We start from the raw sequence: 17,773 nt of genomic DNA, 5'->3' as shown, positions 1-17,773 counted from the left end.
CATCGGGTCTGCTTACAAAACGCCCTGGTGTAGCCACACTCAGGCCGGAGCATAAGGGAAGGGGAAAAACTAATAATGTTTTGAGAACCTAGTCTTCTCCTCTAACACGACCCATCCTCATTCTTTTTAAGCCTGGTTGTGGAACCTTAAATAAAGGTTTCATTGGTATCCACAAACCACTTTTAAAGCACTTTCCCATTTACTGCACTTGGTCTTATCACCATTCCCAGTCACAGGGTGATATTCACTGTTCTATCATTTGGTTTGTTACATTTGTGTTGTGTCTTGTCATTTCTCAATATTTTATTATTTTTTCCCCTTCCCTTATGCTCCGCCCTGAGTGTGGCTACACCAGGGCGTTTTGTGAGCATATGTTTTAAAACTTCATGGGATATAAATTGCACACAGATGATCAATCATGGTAATGAAGAAATCATTTTTAGAAGCATTAAATGTGAACTGTACCTCGTCCAAGCATGTTTTTTTTTAAGGGACCACTTCTCCCTTTTCCGTCTTCATACTGCTTTTCAAAAAAGGTTTTTGTTTTGGCGTTTATAAAAACAGAAGAGTTCAGGTCTTACAAGCAATATTCTGCTTAGGCCGCATGTGGAGAGCAGGGCACGTGCACACTCCAGTACGGATGACAGCGCTAGGTCAGGTGTAACATGAAAACGAAGTACAGAACTCCCATGATCGCTTTTAGGTGACCTCGAGACTAACATGTACTAAAGAAACTGCCCATGGAAAATAAAATGCAATAGTTTTGACAAAAACGCAGTCATGTAGCTAAGAACCGGAGTACGTGCTAAACAAGAGTCGTTCGGTATTAAAAACACTCGTATCACTGCTAAACATTCCCAAGCAGGCCTCTGCAACAGGTTATGAAATAATTGCATAACATTATGATGTGAATGCAGAGCCCGCACACTACCCAGATGAACAGAAGGGCCCTGCACACATTTGTTTTCAGAAGTTGCTGTCACGGAGAGCTACTACATAGATACTGAGCATGTGAGCCGTGCTGAATTAAGGTTCGCTAGAAGAAACCAAGAGAACCTGTTTGCTAAATAGATTAATTCAGTCTAAAATCAAAGCTACATTGGCACAACTAAGCTGAATAGCTTAGACGATTGTGCCAAATAAGGCTTCTGTCTTCACAACAATGGAATAAGACACCTACAATGTATTTGCATGACTTGTAAAAAAGGTAAAAACTCTGCCACACATGCTAGTTACATGATGATAGAGAGCGCACAACGGGAACGTCGTACCACACATAAATCAAGGAAAATTTGTAATTAAAGAAATGTTTACTTTTTAAGGAACGCTACAAATTGAACATATTTTCCATTCTTATTGAACGATGCCACTCCAGTAAGCAAAAACATAGCCGGGACTGCATAGAAGAGGGTTTCGCTGCGAATAAGCAGCACAACCTTTTAGTATTTAGTACAAACAACTCAGGTCACAAACAGCCACTGAAAGTATTAGGAACGGCAGCACAGGCAGCGCGCAAGCGCTATTAATAAAATGTAAAGTACACTTTGAAGAAAACCGATACCTCTCGAGGAGCAGCAATTGTACGGGCCGGACCTCGCCGCAATGACTACCTCCGACAATCAACACTCTCCCGCTGCTTTGCACCACATCAGGGTTTGCATTTCTCTGCTGCTTTCCTGTCCACCACCCCCTTCAGGAGCTCACTCACAAAACAAGCAAAGAAGCAGGTTGTAGTCACAATAAAGTCATAACACAGACCATTAGGTGTAACCCATATGGGGGTCTATCACTCAGTGGAGAGGGTCAGAGGATGGAGGGGGTATTTCACCCACACACGAGTCTCTCACTCAGTGGATGGGGTCTGATGCAGGGGATATTTGTACCCACACAGGGGTCTCTCACTCAGTGGATGGGGTCTGAGGATGGAGTGGGGTTTTCACCCACACAGGGGTCTCTCACTTAGTGGATGGGGTCTGAGGACGGAGGGGGTATTTCAACCACACAAGGATCTCTCACTCAGTGGATGGGGTCTGAGGACGGAGGGTGTATTTCACCCACACAGGGGTCTGTCACTCAGTGGATGTGTCTGATGGAGGGGGTATTTCACCCACACAGGGGTCTCTCACTCAGTGGATGGGGTCTGAGGACGGAGGGGGTATTTCACCCACACAGGGACGGTGGCGAGGGCGAGGGCAAGGTCAGCGGAGCGAAGCTGGCAGTTCGGGGTGTAGAAGCTGAGTCGTCTGCAGAGGTACGCTGGTCCGGTGTTGTGGAGTGCCGTGTATGCATGGGTGAGGAGCTTGAAGGTGATCCTCTTGTTGACGGGGAGCCAGTACAGGTCTCTCAGGTGGGATGTGATTTGGCTGTGGCCGGGGATGTCGAGGCTCAGGCATGCAGAGGCATTCTGTATGCGTTGTAGTCGTTTCTGGAGTTTGGCCGAGGTTCCTGCGTAGAGGGCATTGGCGTAGTCCTGCCTGCTGGTGATGAGGGCCTGGGTGACTGTCCTTCTGGTTCCGTGAGGATCCTTCTGTAGATCTTGCGGAGCATGCAGAGGGTGTTGAGGCAGGAGGAGGATACAGTGTTGACTTGCTGGATCCTTGACAGCGATGAGTCCAGAATGGACCCCAGATTGCGTGTGTGGTCGGTGGGAGTCGGTGCAGCTCCCAGTGTGGCATTCAGGAGTCATCCCAGGTGAACGGGGTGCATCCATCGGTTTCAGGCGGCTGTTCTTCATCCATTCGGCGACGGCCTTCATCCCTTCGTGGAGGTTGGTTTTGGCGGTGGTGGGGCATTGGTGAAGGAGAGGATCAGCTGGGTGTCGTTGGCATATGAGATGATGTTGAGGTCATGCGATCGGGCTTTGTGGGTGAGCGGTGCCATGTAGATGTTGATGAGTGTTGGGCCGAGGGATGATCCTTGGGGAACGCCGCAGATGATCTTGGTAACTTTAGATCGTAACGGAGGGAGGCGGAAGCTCTGTGTTCTGCCAGTGAGGAAGGAGGTGGTCCAGTCCATGGCTTAGCCGCGGATCCCTGCGCTGTGGAGGCGTGTGCGTAGGGTGTAGTGGCAGACGGTGTCAAAGGCGGCCAAAAGGTCCAGGAGGATGAGGGCTGCGGTTTCTCCATTCTCCAGCAGGTTCCTGATGTCATCGGTGGCGGCAATGAGGGCAGTTTTGGTGTTGTGGTTGCTGCGGAATCCGGATGGGGATGTTGTTCTCCTTGAGGAGGAGGGTCTGTTGTCTGTTGACAATCTTCATGATGACTTTCGCCGGTACGGGAGTAGGGAGATGGGCCGAAAGTATTTGAGGTCCTTAGGGTTCGCCTTTGGTTTCTTGAGTAGGGCGTTGATCTCGGCGTGCTTCCAGCTCTCCGGGAAAGTGGCGGTCTCAAAGGAATTATTTATGATCTTGCGGAGATGGGGTGCAATGGTGGAGCTTGCTTTGTTGAATATGTGGTGCTGGCAGGGGTCTGATGGTATGCCGGAGTGGATGGTGTTCATGATTTTGTTGGTGTTGTCGTCGGTGACATGGGTACAGGAGAGCAGGGGGTTGGTGTGGCTGGGGGTGGTGAGTCCGAGGTGTCGTTGGCTGTCAGGGGGCCCGGTTGTTGAAGCTGTCACGGATGTCTGCGATCTTACAGTAGAAGAAGGTGGCTAGGGAGTCGCAGAGGTCTTGCGATGGCAGGATGTCGTTGGAGTTGGAGCTGGGGTTGGAGAGTTCCTTCATGATGTTGAAGAGCTCTTTGCTGTTGTGTGTGTTGTTGTAAAGCATTCCTTGAAGGAAGTCCTTTTGACAGTTCGGATGAGTTGGTGGTGTCTGTGGATGGCACTCTTTTGGGCTGCATTACTGTCCGGTGTTGTCTGTTTGTGGTGCCACTTCATCTCGAGTCTTCGACAGGTCTACTCAGATGCCTGGAGGTCGGCGGTGAACCAGATGGATGTTCTGTTGATGCGTCTGTTTGAGGGTTTCTTGATCGGGGTGAGAGTGTTGGCACAGTCGTCGATCCATTGCCTGAGGTTGCGGGCCACAGTGTCGGTGACGGCGGTGTCAGTTGGTGGATTTCAGGCAAGGGTGGGCATTAGCTGGTTTTCGGTGACTTTGCTCTAGCTGCAGCGTTGAGTCCGTTGTGTGTGGTGGTGCATGGTGGGTTTCTCGAAGGTGAAGTGCATGCAGCAGTGGTCGGTCCAGTGGTGTTTGGTGGTATGGTTGAAGGTGATGTAGTTGCTGGTGGAGAAGATGCAGTTGAGCATGTGTCCGGCGGAGTGGGTGGAAGTTCAGGTCTTTGAGGCGGATGTAGTCCATGGATGCAAGGGCAAGCGTGCTGTCGAAGTCGAGGATGGAGTTGCTTCACTGTGGCCGGGGGGGTCTATAGACGAGGGTTCCTCTGAGGGTGGTATTGGGGTCGATGTGGATCTGGAAGTGCTGGTGTTCGGTGGAGCTGAGAGTGTCGTTGGTGCTGGTCGAGATTCTGAGGGTGTGGACGATGGTGATTCCTCCTTCTGCTATGTTGGTACGGTCCCTGCGTGTGATCTTGTAGCCGTCCAGGATGGCTATGGCGATGTCGGGTGCAGAGGAGGGGTTAATTCCAGGTCTCCATCAGGAAGGCGTCGTCCGGGGAGGATAAGTCGGGTAGATCCCAGAGTTCGATGCCATGCTTATGGGCAGAGCGGTGGTTGAGTAGTATGCATCTGAGGTGGTGGCATCCTACCCCGATGGGCGAGGTGGCGGCTTGGAGGCTAGTGAAGCTGCAGCTCCGGCAGGTGAAGGGTCCTTGGGTGCGCTTCGGGGTGGCCAGGAAGCAGGTGTATGATCGGCCGGCGTTGAGTGCATGGAGGGTGCTGGTGTGGTAGTGGCGGCGGGCATCGTGGAGTTTGGGGGCCCAGGGTGGCCTGGCGCTGGGCGCGGACCAGGCGTGGACGAGTACAGGCGGGTTTGCATTCGGCACGCTTTTGGCACGGCAGCCATTAGAAGGGGAGGTGGGAGGGAGGAGCAGATGGGAGACGGGAGTGGGACGAATGGGCAAACGGGGGTAGGGGCCGCAGGGGACGCAGCAGCGGGAAGGGTAGAGGTAGGCTGGAATGCTGGAGGGCTACAGAGCAAAAAATGGGCGGAAGCAAAGAAAACAAAGAAAAGGAATACAACAGTGGGCACAAGATAACACAGCAGCAGAATACTAAAAAGTAATACAACAGTGGGTAACAGATACCACAAAAAATAATACAACAGCAGACAAATAACAGGCAAAAAGGAACAGAGCGAGCACACAGATACTTACGGCTCACTCTTGATTTCACCTTGTGTCTCTTTAATCCACCACCAGCCACTCTCGGCTACTTTATCTCACTCTTGATTCTACCTCATGGCTCTTTAATCCACCCCCAGACACTCCCGGCTCCTTTATCTCACCCTTGATTCCACCTCGTGGCTCTTTAATCCACCCAGACACTCTCGGCTCCTTTATCTCACTCTTGATTCCACCTCCTGGCTCTTTAATCCACCCCCAGACACTCTCTGTTCCTTTATCTCACTCTTCATTCCAGCTCATGGCTCTTTAATCCACCACTAGCCACTCCCCGCTCCTTTATCTGACTCTTGATTCCACCTCGTGGCTCTTTAATCCACCTACAGACACTCCCGGCTCCTGAATCTCACTCTTGATTCCACCTCGTGGCTCTTTAATCCACCCCCAGACACTCTCGGCTCCTTTATCCCACTCTTGATTCCACCTCATGGCTCTTTAATCCACCCCAGACACTCTCGGCTCCTTTATCTCACCCTTGATTCTACCTCATGGCTCTTTAATCCACCCCAGACACTCTCGGCCCCTTTATCTCACTCTTGTTTCTACCTCATTGCTCTTTAATCCACCCCCAGACACTCTCAGCTCCTTTATCTCACTCTTGATTCCACCTCATGGCTCTTTAATCCACCCCCAGACACTCTCAGCTCCTTTATCTCACTCTTGATTCCACCTCATGGCTCTTTAATCCACCCCAGACACTCCTGGCTCCTTTATCTCACTCTTGATTCCACCTCGAGGCGCTTTAATCCACCCCCAGACACTCCTGGCTCCTTTATCTCACTCTTGATTCCACCTCATGACTCTTTAATGCAACCCCAGACACTCTCGGCTCCTTTATCTCACTCTTGATTCCACCTCGTGGCTCTTTAATCCACCCCAGACACTCCCGGCTCCTTTATCTCACTCTTGATTCCACCTCATGACTCTTTAATCCACCCCAGACACTCTCAGCTCCTTTATCTCACTCTTGATTCCACCTCATGACTCTTTAATCCACCCCAGACACTCCCGGCTCCTTTATCTCACTCTTGATTCCACCTCATGACTCTTTAATCCACCCCAGACACTCCCGGCTCCTTTATCTCACTCTTGATTCCACCTCATGACTCTTTAATCCACCCCCAGACACTCTCAGCTCCTTTATCTCACTCTTGATTCCACCTCATGACTCTTTAATCCACCCCAGACACTCCTGGCTCCTTTATCTCACTCTTGATTCCACCTCATGACTCTTTAATCCACCCCCAGACACTCTCAGCTCCTTTATCTCACTCTTGATTCCACCTCATGACTCTTTAATCCACCCCATACACTCCCGGCTCCTTTATCTCACTCTTGATTCCACCTCATGACTCTTTAATCCACCCCCAGACACTCTCAGCTCCTTTATCTCACTCTTGATTCCACCTCATGACTCTTTAATCCACCCCCAGACACTCTCAGCTCCTTTATCTCACTCTTGATTCCACCTCATGACTCTTTAATCCACCCCCAGACACTCTCAGCTCCTTTATCTCACTCTTGATTCCACCTCATGACTCTTTAATCCACCCCAGACACTCCCGGCTCCTTTATCTCACTCTTGATTCCACCTCATGACTCTTTAATCCACCCCCAGACACTCTCAGCTCCTTTATCTTACTCTTGATTCCACCTCATGACTCTTTAATCCACCCCAGACACTCCCGGCTCCTTTATCTCACTCTTGATTCCACCTCATGACTCTTTAATCCACCCCAGACACTCCCGGCTCCTTTATCTCACTCTTGATTCCACCTCATGACTCTTTAATCCACCCCCAGACACTCTCAGCTCCTTTATCTCACTCTTGATTCCACCTCATGACTCTTTAATCCACCCCAGACACTCCCGGCTCCTTTATCTCACTCTTGATTCCACCTCATGACTCTTTAATCCACCCCCAGACACTCTCAGCTCCTTTATCTCACTCTTGATTCCACCTCATGACTCTTTAATCCACCCCAGACACTCCCGGCTCCTTTATCTCACTCTTGATTCCACCTCATGACTCTTTAATCCACCCCCAGACACTCTCGGCTCCTTTATCTCAGTCTTGATTCCACCTCATGACTCTTTAATCCACCCCAGACACTCCCGGCTCCTTTATCTCACTCTTGATTCCACCTCATGGCTCTTTAATCCACCCCCAGACACTCTTGGCTCCTTTATCTCACTCTTGATTCCACCTCATGGCTCTTTAATCTACCCCAGACACTCTTGGCTCCTTTATCTCACTCTTGATTCCACCTCGTGGCTCTTTAATCCATCCCCAGACACTCTTGGCTCCTTTATCTCACTCTTGATTCCACCTCATGGCTCTTTAATCCACCCCCAGACACTCTCGGCTCCTTTATCACACTCTTGATTCCACCTCATGGCTCTTTAATCCACCCCCAGACACTCTTGGCTCCTTTATCTCACTCTTGATTCCACCTCGTGGCTCTTTAATCCACTCCCAGACACTCTTGGCTCCTTTATCTCACTTCTGTAGGTCTCATATTTCCCCCTATGTCACTTGTTTTCATCTTTCTCTTCCTCGTTCTTCCCCCTTGGGTGTTTTTCACACCCTTGTTAAGTGTCAAAGTCTGATGACGAAAAATAAGTGCCGGCCCTCAAAAGGAGAGTGCTGATGGGCCCCACCTGCAACCACCGGCTGAAATTAAGCTTTAATCAACATCTTACCCCTTGGTTGATAGATGAAAGAATTTAGAGAGACCGGGCAGGGTGCAGAAAGAAGAAAAACAGACAGGAAGGAGAAGAATTAAAGGAAAGAAAACACAAAAAAGAGAATGCTAGAGGAAGAGAAAATGCACGAGTCACTCCATGACCACATCTCCTCGACCTGCCACTGTGGACTTCTGATACAGCGAATGTCTGCGTCTTAGCTGTTGCTTATTGCTCAAACGCTATGGTGGTCTCATGAGTCTTCAGGAGGGGGGGGTGGGGTAATCTGGTCTGGCTCATGGTGGTCTCATAATCCTACAGGTGGTCTGGCTCTTTCTTCCAAACATCTTGTGTCGGTGTAATTGTGGCCAAAGAATGTGATCTCTTCTTTTTCTAGTTCACGCTTGACTGGATTCAGTCGATCGAACGCCGTCCTGCTGCAGGTCTCTCCTCCTCCGTCAGGAAGCCCAGAGACTCATTTATGAGGTTTTGGGTAGGGCAGCACCACAAGGAATATTGCTGCACTGCTCTACACCAGAAGAAAAGGGCAGGAATGCGCCGTATCTATGTGATACAGCGCATTCCTGTCCTTGTCCCCAGCACAGGCGCACAATGGGCTGCCATGCGCCAATGCAGGCAGCCTTTCACCATGGTGCAATGCAAGGGTGCTGGAATTTTGTGAAGGAAGGGAGACCTTCATGCACAAAGTAAATCACAAGAGGCGATTTCCTTTTTCTATGTCTGCTGCTTCGTTATATGTTATAGGACCTACGCCGTGCTTTACATAGAGCTCATACGTTGGAGTTCCAATTGGAGGAACCGGACAAGAATCCTCTAATCGGGAGTCCTTATTATAACCAAGACAAAACAAGTTTCCAAGTCTGCTAAAACCAGGCATCTTCGCTCACTAGTCTAGCTTCAAACTTCAAAGGATTATCTATTACGATATTTCTCGTGAATACACGAGTCCTTCGGCTTTGGGGCTTGCAAGTTCCAAATCAAAGTGTATCTCAAGGATACCAAAACTAAGGACAAACTAAGGACTGGGAGACGCTCCACTTATACTTAACTGAAGTAATTAAAGATCTGTGACGTCGCTAGAAGACTCGTCTATCGTTTCGCTCTACCAAGGATCACTGGGTCCAAAACAAGGCGATAGTCAGGGCAGCAGTCCTTCGTAGCCGTCGGGACGCGGGGAACCTCGCAGCAAAGACCTTCGGAACCACGTCGACATACAGGGGTCGCTGAAGTGGCTGGCCGTCCTCTGGAATTTTCACACGAAGCTCCTCACGAACATCTGGCTTGGACCGTCACCGCTTGATATCGCCCCGAGTTGGGTGAAGACCCGAAGACCTCTGAGTTCTCCCTTGTTCCGGACCACAGAAACACGGAGTCTTCTAGTTACGGTCAAAGATCAAGTTTTATTGGTAGCTACCAAGTAACACGTGTCCCAGAAGTACACCACACGGAGAGTAGGTTCTCGGGAGACTGTTCGTTTTTACAGAACCAGCCTTCACCTTATATACAAGATATATGGCTTCAAGCAAGAATTCTTGAGTTTATGGTATGGCAATACACATATTTCTACAATAATACAAAGAGCGAAGTCATGTAGGCAAGCCCATATTTTAGATGTCCAGTTTGTTGATAGATGACCTAGTTAGGCCTGGAACTCCCATCAGATATCGATTTAACCTCAATAAAGAAAGGCACAACCCAGTCATAAAGCTGACCATAAACAAGGAACGTGGACAGGTGCATGTCATTGAGTAAATCTCTAGTTATGTCCTGGTCCGCTCTCTATGGTCATTGAGTAAATCTCTAGTTATGTCCTGGTCCGCTCTCTATGGTCATTGAGTAAATCTCTAGCTATGTCCTGGTCCGCTCTCCATGGTCATTGAGTAAATCTACAGTTATGTCCTGGTCCACTCTCTATGATCATTGAGTAAATCTCTAGTTATGTCCTGGTCCGCTCTCTATGGTCATTGAGTAAATCTCTAGTTATGTCCTGGTCCGCTCTCTAAGGTCATTGAGTAAATCTACAGCTATGTTCTGGTCCGCTCTCTATGGTCATTGAGTAAATCTCTAGTTATATTCCTGGTCCGCTCTCTATGGTGATTGAGTAAATGTACAGTTATGTCCTGGTCCGCTCTCTATGGTCATTGAGTAAATCTCTAGTTATGTCCTGGTCCGCTCTCTATGGTCATTGAGTAAATCTCTAGTTATGTCCTGGTCCGCTCTCTATGGTCATTGAGAAAATCTCTAGTTATGTACTGGTCTGCTCTCTATGGTCATTGAGTAAATGTACAGTTATGTCCTGGTCCGCTCTCTATGGTCATTGAGTAAATCTCTAGTTATATTCCTGGTCCGCTCTCTATGATGATTGAGTAAATGTACAGTTATGTCCTGGTCCGCTCTCTATGGTCATTGAGTAAATCTCTAGTTATGTCCTGGTCCGCTCTCTATGGTCATTGAGTAAATCTCTAGTTATATCCTGGCCCGCTCTCTATGGTCATTGAGTAAATCTCTAGTTATGTCCTGGTCCGCTCTCTATGGTCATTGAGTAAATGTACAGTTATGTCCTGGTCCGCTCTCTATGGTCATTGAGTAAATCTCTAGTTATGTCCTGGTCCGCTCTCTATGGTCCTTGTGTAAATCTCTAGTTATGTCCTGTTCCGCTCTCTATGGTCTTTGAGTAAATCTACAGTTATGTCCTGGTCCGCTCTCTATGATCATTGAGTAAATCTCTAGTTATGTCCTGGTCCGCTCTCTATGGTCGTTGAGTAAATCTACAGTTATGTCATGGTCCGCTCTCTATGGTCATTGAGTAAATCTCTAGTTATGTCCTGGTCTGCTCTCTATGGTCATTGAGTAAATCTCTAGTTATGTCCTGGTCCGCTCTCCATGGTCATTGAGTAAATCTCTAGTTATGTCCTGGTCCGCTCTCTATGGTCATTGAGTAAATCTACAGCTATGTCCTGGTCCGCTCTCTATGGTCATTGAGTAAATCTCTAGTTATGTCCTGGTCCACTCTCTATGGTCATTGAGTAAATGTACAGTTATGTCCTAGTCCGCTCTCTGTGGTCATTGAGTAAATCTCTAGTTATGTCCTGGTCCGCTCTCTATGGTCATTGAGTAAATCTCTAGTTATGTCCTGGTCCGCTCTCTATGGTCATTGAGTAAATCTCTAGTTATGTTCTGGTCTGCTCTCTATGGTCATTGAGTAAATCTCTAGTTATGTCCTGGTCCGCTCTCTATGGTCATTGAGTAAATCTCTAGTTATGTCCTGGTCCGCTCTCTATGGTCATTGAGTAAATCTACAGCTATGTCCTGGTCCGCTCTCTATGGTCATTGAGTAAATGTACAGTTATGTCCTGGTCCGCTCTCTATGGTCATTGAGTAAATCTCTAGTTATGTCCTGGTCCGCTCTCTATGGTCATTGAGTAAATCTCTAGTTATGTCCTGGTCCGCTCTCTATGGTCATTGAGTAAATCTCTAGCTATGTCCTGGTCCGCTCTCCATGGTCATTGAGTAAATCTACAGTTATGTCCTGGTCCGCTCTCTATGATCTTTGAGTAAATCTCTAGTTATGTCCTGGTCTGCTCTCTATGGTCATTGAGTAAATCTACAGTTATGTCCTTATCCGCTCTCTATGGTCATTGAGTAAATCTCTAGTTATGTCCTGGTCTGCTCTCTATGGTCATAGAGTAAATGTACAGTTATGTCCTGGTCCGCTCTCTATGGTCTTTGAGTAAATCTCTAGTTATGTCCTGGTCCGCTCTCTATGGTCATTGAGTAAATCTCTAGTTATGTCCTTGTCCGCTCTCTATGGTCATTGAGTGAATCTCTAGTTATGTCCTGGTCCGCTCTCTATGGTCATTGAGTAAATCTCTAGTTATGTCCTGGTCCGCTCTCTAAGGTCATTGAGTAAATCTACAGCTATGTCCTGGTCCGCTCTCTATGGTCATTGAGTAAATCTCTAGTTATATTCCTGGTCCGCTCTCTATGGTGATTGAGTAAATGTACAGTTATGTCCTGGTCCGCTCTCTATGGTCATTGAGTAAATCTCTAGTTATGTCCTGGTCCGCTCTCTATGGTCATTGAGTAAATCTCTAGTTATGTCCTGGTCCGCTCTCTATGGTCATTGAGAAAATCTCTAGTTATGTACTGGTCTGCTCTCTATGGTCATTGAGTAAATGTACAGTTATGTCCTGGTCCGCTCTCTATGGTCATTGAGTAAATCTCTAGTTATATTCCTGGTCCGCTCTCTATGATGATTGAGTAAATGTACAGTTATGTCCTGGTCCGCTCTCTATGGTCATTGAGTAAATCTCTAGTTATGTCCTGGTCCGCTCTCTATGGTCATTGAGTAAATCTCTAGTTATATCCTGGCCCGCTCTCTATGGTCATTGAGTAAATCTCTAGTTATGTCCTGGTCCGCTCTCTATGGTCATTGAGTAAATGTACAGTTATGTCCTGGTCCGCTCTCTATGGTCATTGAGTAAATCTCTAGTTATGTCCTGGTCCGCTCTCTATGGTCCTTGTGTAAATCTCTAGTTATGTCCTGTTCCGCTCTCTATGGTCATTGAGTAAATCTCTAGTTATGTCCTGGTCCGCTCTCTATGGTCATTGAGTAAATCTCTAGTTATGTACTGGTCTGCTCTCTATGGTCTTTGAGTAAATCTACAGTTATGTCCTGGTCCGCTCTCTATGATCATTGAGTAAATCTCTAGTTATGTCCTGGTCCGCTCTCTATGGTCGTTGAGTAAATCTACAGTTATGTCATGGTCCGCTCTCTATGGTCATTGAGTAAATCTCTAGTTATGTCCTGGTCTGCTCTCTATGGTCATTGAGTAAATCTCTAGTTATGTCCTGGTCCGCTCTCTATGGTCATTGAGTAAATCTACAGCTATGTCCTGGTCCGCTCTCTATGGTCATTGAGTAAATCTCTCGTTATGTCCTGGTCCACTCTCTATGGTCATTGAGTAAATGTACAGTTATGTCCTAGTCCGCTCTCTATGGTCATTGAGTAAATCTCTAGTTATGTCCTGGTCCGCTCTCTATGGTCATTGAGTAAATCTCTAGTTATGTCCTGGTCCGCTCTCTATGGTCATTGAGTAAATCTCTAGCTATGTCCTGGTCCGCTCTCCATGGTCACTGAGTAAATCGACAGTTATGTCCTGGTCCGCTCTCTATGATCATTGAGTAAATCTCTAGTTATGTCCTGGTCCGCTCTCTATGGTCATTGAGTAAATCTACAGTTATGTCCTGATCCGCTCTCTATGGTCATTGAGTAAATCTCTAGTTATGTCCTGGTCAGCTCTCTATGGCCATAGAGTAAATGTACAGTTATGTCCTGGTCCGCTCTCTATGGTCATTGAGTAAATCTCTAGTTATGTCCTGGACCGCTCTGTATGGTCATTGAGTAAATCTCTAGTTATGTCCTGGTCCGCTCTCTATGGTCATTGAGTAAATCTACATCTATGTCCTGGTCCGCTCTCTATGGTCATTGAGTAAATCTCTAGTTATGTCCTGGTTCGCTCTCTATGGTTATTGAGTAAATGTACAGTTATGTCCTGGTCCGCTCTCTATGGTCATTGAGTAAATCTCTAGTTATGTCCTGGTCCGCTCTCTATGGTCACTGAGTAAATCTCTAGTTATGTCCTGGTCCGCTCTATATGGTCATTGAGTAAATCTCTAGCTATGTCCTGGTCCGCTCTCCATGGTCATTGAGTAAATCTACAGTTATGTCCTGGTCCGCTCTCTATGATCATTGAGTAAATCTCTAGTTATGTCCTGGTCCGCTCTCTATGGTCATTGAGTAAATCTACAGTTATGTCCTGATCCGCTCTCTATGGTCATTGAGTAAATCCCTAGTTATGTCCTGGTCCGCTCTCTATGGTCATAGAGTAAATGTACAGTTATATCCTGGTCCGCTCTCTATGGTCATTGAGTAAATCTCTAGTTATGTCCTGGTCCGCTCGCTATGGTCATTGAGTAAATCTCTAGTTATGTCCTTGTCCGCTCTCTATGGTCATTGAGTAAATCTCTAGTTATGTCCTGGTCCGCTCTCTATGGTCATTGAGTAAATCTCTAGTTATGTCCTTGTCCGCTCTCTATGGTCATTGAGTAAATCTACAGCTATGTCTTGGTCCGCTCTCTATGGTCATTGAGTAAATCTCTAGTTATGTCCTGGTCCGCTCTCTATGGTCACTGAGTAAATCTCTAGTTATGTCCTGGTCCGCTCTCTATGGTCATTGAGTAAATCTCTAGTTATGTCCTGGTTCGCTCTCTATGGTTATTGAGTAAATGTACAGTTATGTCCTGGTCCGCTCTCTATGGTCATTGAGTAAATCTCTAGTTATGTCCTGGTCTGCTCTCTATGGTCATTGAGTAAATCTCTAGCTATTTCCTGGTGCGCTCTCCATGGTCATTGAGTAAATCTACAGTTATGTCCTGGTCCGCTCTCTATGGTCATTGAGTAAATCTCTAGTTATGTCCTGGTTCGCTCTCTATGGTTATTGAGTAAATGTACAGTTATGTCCTGGTCCGCTCTCTATGATCATTGAGTAAATCTCTAGTTATGTCCTGGTCCGCTCTCTATGGTCATTGAGTAAATCTACAGTTATGTCCTGATCCGCTCTCTATGGTCATTGAGTAAATCTCTAGTTATGTCTTGGTCCGCTCTCTATGGTCATAGAGTAAATGTACAGTTATGTCCTGGTCTGCTCTCTATGGTCATTGAGTAAATCTCTAGTTATGTCCTGGTCCGCTCTCTATGGTCATTGAGTAAATCTCTAGTTATGTCCTTGTCCGCTCTCTATGGTCATTGAGTAAATCTCTAGTTATGTCCTGGTCCGCTCTCTATGGTCATTGCGTAAATCTCTAGTTATGTCCTGGTCCGCTCTCTATGGTCATTGAGTAAATCTACAGCTATGTCCTGGTCCGCTCTCTATGGTCATTGAGTAAATCTCTAGTTATGTCCTGGTCCGCTCTCTATGGTCATTGAGTAAAGTACAGTTATGTCCTAGTGGGCTCTCTATGGTCATTGAGTAAATCTCTAGTTATGTCCTGGTCCGCTCTCTATGGTCATTGAGTAAATCTCTAGTTATGTCCCGGTCCGCTCTCTATGGTCATTGAGTAAATCTCTAGTTATGTACTGGTCTGCTCTCTATGGTCTTTGAGTAAATTTACAGTTATGTCCTGGTCCGCTCTCTATGATCATTGAGTAAATCTCTAGTTATGTCCTGGTCCGCTCTCTATGGTCATTGAGTAAATGTACAGTTATGTCCTGGTCCGCTCTCTATGGTCATTGAGTAAATCTCTAGTTATATTCTGGTCCGCTCTTTATGGTAATTGAGTAAATCTCTAGTTATGTCCTGGTCCGCTCTCTATGGTAATTGAGTAAATCTCTAGTTATGTACTGGTCTGCTCTCTATGGTCTTTGAGTAAATCTACAGTTATGTCCTGGTCCGCTCTCTATGATCATTGAGTAAATCTCTAGTTATGTCCTGGTCCGCTCTCTATGGTCATTGAGTAAATCTACAGTTATGTCATGGTCCGCTCTCTATGGTCATTGAGTAAATCTCTAGTTATGTCCTGGTCCGCTCTCTATGGTCATTGAGTAAATCTACAGCTATGTCCTGGTCCGCTCTCTATGGTCATTGAGTAAATCTCTAGTTATGTCCTGGTCCGCTCTCTATGGTCATTGAGTAAATGTACAGTTATGTCCTGGTCCGCTCTCTATGGTCATTGAGTAAATCTCTAGTTATGCCCTGGTCCGCTCTCTATGGTCATTGAGTAAATCTCTAGTTATGTCCTGGTCCGCTCTCTATCGTCATTGAGTAAATCTCTAGTTATGTACTGGTCTGCTCTCTATGGTCTTTGAGTAAATCTACAGTTATGTCCTGGTCCGCTCTCTATGATCATTGAGTAAATCTCTAGTTATGTCCTGGTCCGCTCTCTATGGTCATTGAGTAAATCTACAGTTATGTCATGGTCCGCTCTCTATGGTCATTGAGTAAATCTCTAGTTATGTCCTGGTCCGCTCTCTGTGGTCATTGAGTAAATCTCTAGTTATATCCTGGCCCGCTCTCTATGGTCATTGAGTAAATCTCTAGTTATGTCCTGGTCCGCTCTCTATGGTCATTGAGTAAATCTCTAGTTATGTCCTGGTCCGCTCTCTATGGTCATTGAGTAAATCTCTAGTTATGTCCTGGTCCGCTCTCTATGGTCATTGAGTAAATCTCTAGTTATGTCCTGGTCCGCTCTCTATGGTCATTGAGTAAATCTACAGCTATGTCCTGGTCCGCTCTCTATGGTCATTGAGTAAATGTACAGTTATGTCCTGGTCCGCTCTCTATGGTCATTGAGTAAATCTCTAGTTATGTCCTGGTCCGCTCTCTATGGTCATTGAGTAAATCTCTAGTTATGTCCTGGTCCGCTCTCTATGGTCATTGAGAAAATCTCTAGTTATGTACTGGTCTGCTCTCTATGGTCATTGAGTAAATGTACAGTTATGTCCTGGTCCGCTCTCTATGGTCATTGAGTAAATCTCTAGTTATATTCCTGGTCCGCTCTCTATGATGATTGAGTAAATGTACAGTTATGTCCTGGTCCGCTCTCTATGGTCATTGAGTAAATCTCTAGTTATGTCCTGGTCCGCTCTCTATGGTCATTGAGTAAATCTCTAGTTATATCCTGGCCCGCTCTCTATGGTCATTGAGTAAATCTCTAATTATGTCCTGGTCCGCTCTCTATGGTCATTGAGTAAATGTACAGTTTTGTCCTGGTCCGCTCTCTATGGTCATTGAGTAAATCTCTAGTTATGTCCTGGTCCGCTCTCTATGGTCCTTGTGTAAATCTCTAGTTATGTCCTGTTCCACTCTCTATGGTCATTGAGTAAATCTCTTGTTATGTCCTGGTCCGCTCTCTATAGTCATTGAGTAAATCTCTAGTTATGTACTGGTCTGCTCTCTATGGTCTTTGAGTAAATCTACAGTTATGTCCTGGTCTGCTCTCTATGATCATTGAGTAAATCTCTAGTTATGTCCTGGTCCGCTCTCTATGGTCGTTGAGTAAATCTACAGTTATGTCATGGTCCGCTCTCTATGGTCATTGAGTAAATCTCTAGTTATGTCCTGGTCTGCTCTCTATGGTCATTGAGTAAATCTCTAGTTATGTCCTGGTCCGCTCTCCATGGTCATTGAGTAAATCTCTAGTTATGTCCTGGTCCGCTCTCTATGGTCATTGAGTAAATCTACAGCTATGTCCTGGTCCGCTCTCTATGGTCATTGAGTAAATCTCTAGTTATGTCCTGGTCCACTCTCTATGGTCATTGAGTAAATGTACAGTTATGTCCTAGTCCGCTCTCTGTGGTCATTGAGTAAATCTCTAGTTATGTCCTGGTCCGCTCTCTATGGTCATTGAGTAAATCTCTAGTTATGTCCTGGTCCGCTCTCTATGGTCATTGAGTAAATCTCTAGTTATGTTCTGGTCTGCTCTCTATGGTCATTGAGTAAATCTCTAGTTATGTCCTGGTCCGCTCTCTATGGTCATTGAGTAAATCTCTAGTTATGTCCTGGTCCGCTCTCTATGGTCATTGAGTAAATCTACAGCTATGTCCTGGTCCGCTCTCTATGGTCATTGAGTAAATGTACAGTTATGTCCTGGTCCGCTCTCTATGGTCATTGAGTAAATCTCTAGTTATGTCCTGGTCCGCTCTCTATGGTCATTGAGTAAATCTCTAGTTATGTCCTGGTCCGCTCTCTATGGTCATTGAGTAAATC

This window comes from Lissotriton helveticus (genome assembly GCF_964261635.1).
Source record: "Lissotriton helveticus chromosome 1_1 unlocalized genomic scaffold, aLisHel1.1 SUPER_1_unloc_26, whole genome shotgun sequence".
Lineage (NCBI taxonomy): Eukaryota > Metazoa > Chordata > Amphibia > Caudata > Salamandridae > Lissotriton > Lissotriton helveticus.
Note: the sequence above shows the minus strand (reverse complement) of the source record.